Below are 1575 nucleotides of genomic sequence, written 5' to 3' on the forward strand. Positions count from 1 at the left end.
GGGCCCTGCCCCTGAGGGCTCACAATCTAAAAGGGAGGGGCAAATGATACATGAGGAGGTAGTTGTGTGGGGATGAGTTGTTTGAGAACGTGATGGTTGAGCGGTTAGGTTGAGGGGGGATAGGATCCATGAAGAGATGAGTCTTAGGGATCGCCTAAAGGCAGTCAGAGTGGGAGATAGACGGACAGGTTGGGGTAAAGAGTTCCAGAGGATGGGAGAGACTCTAGAGAAGTCCTGGAGGCGAGCATGGGAGGAGTACTGATGATGGCACTGCTACTATATCTGGGTTTGTAACACACAAAGTGGATCTATATCCTTTGTGACTATTGAAGAATATATGTAGACAAAAATGTTTTGTGCCCGGAGTTCAGTTTTTAGTGTTCACATTCTTGCCTATACCCATTTGTGACTGGTGCTCTTTAAGCCGCGCTGCTATAAATAGATCTTTCCAGAAGGAGTGAAGATATTACCGCACATTAGATAGAAGTTTACATTCCTCTGGTATTGTGATGACACGTAATGGGCTGAGAGGAGACAAATGCCGTTTAATTGCAGGATGATCTGTATTGTCAGTCATGATTCCGCCCGTAATTCTCATTACTCCTGGTTGTTACTGCGTGGAGGGAAAGCTTTGTTCCCCGGAATCTATCTTTATACATTCACCTTTATTATTACATCTGTATCAATAAATACTGACAATTGTCGCCTGCGCTCTGCGTGGTGGGCGGTGCTAAATGTTTCCGATTTACTTCTCATTTCCCGATATTTCCAGTCATATTATTTTATAATGTAAAAATATATATATTTTAATGTAAAAGTGATTGAACAAACCTGAGATGTAGAAGGAGGCGGGCCAAGCGTATACAAGAAAGGAGATCCGGAATTCTCTGAGCAATTTTAGCGTGTCAAAAAAGTGCAACTCGCAGCGGCATGCTCTACTTTTTTCTCACAATGGGGGGAATTTCTCTAAACTAGGAGTTTTTGAGCAGTTCGAAAAGCGCTTTTAACTACCAAACACGAGAAATCCCATTATTTTCTATGGCCCTGGTTCACACCTGGAAAAGGTACTGGATCTTCTTTGGGCAGTTAAAAGCTTCTTCCCCATAGACTTCATTGGAAATGCCCAAAAACACGCAACAGAAGCATCTTGTACATTCTCATGAGCGTTTTTGCGCATTTATACGCGCATTATTCCAGTGCCCACAATGGTTTACGAGCTGCCAATCAAAACGCACGTCATGTACGCCCGTTAAAACGCAAATACAAATGTGCACAACGCGCAAATAACTGCATGCTGTTAACACGCTCAAACGCTGCCGCCTAGGTGTGAACCAGGCCTTAACCCTGGTGTGTAAAACTTGAAGCTCATCAACTTCTTTCGGAGCAGGATCGCACGTTCCGGCCCCAGTAGACGCATTTTTCGTGCACTTTCTTTCCTAGTAACTAGTTAAAAATAATAATAATAATAATAAACAAAAAACATCCAAGTCTGTAACATGTGCAAAAATTATTTAAAAAAAAAAAAAGCCTGAAAAATGACAAAAAACGGTAAAAAACTACAAAATAACGGCGCTC

Source organism: Nanorana parkeri, unplaced genomic scaffold, assembly GCF_000935625.1.
Source record: "Nanorana parkeri isolate BGI_ZX_2015 unplaced genomic scaffold, ASM93562v1 scaffold1505, whole genome shotgun sequence".
Taxonomy (NCBI): domain Eukaryota; kingdom Metazoa; phylum Chordata; class Amphibia; order Anura; family Dicroglossidae; genus Nanorana; species Nanorana parkeri.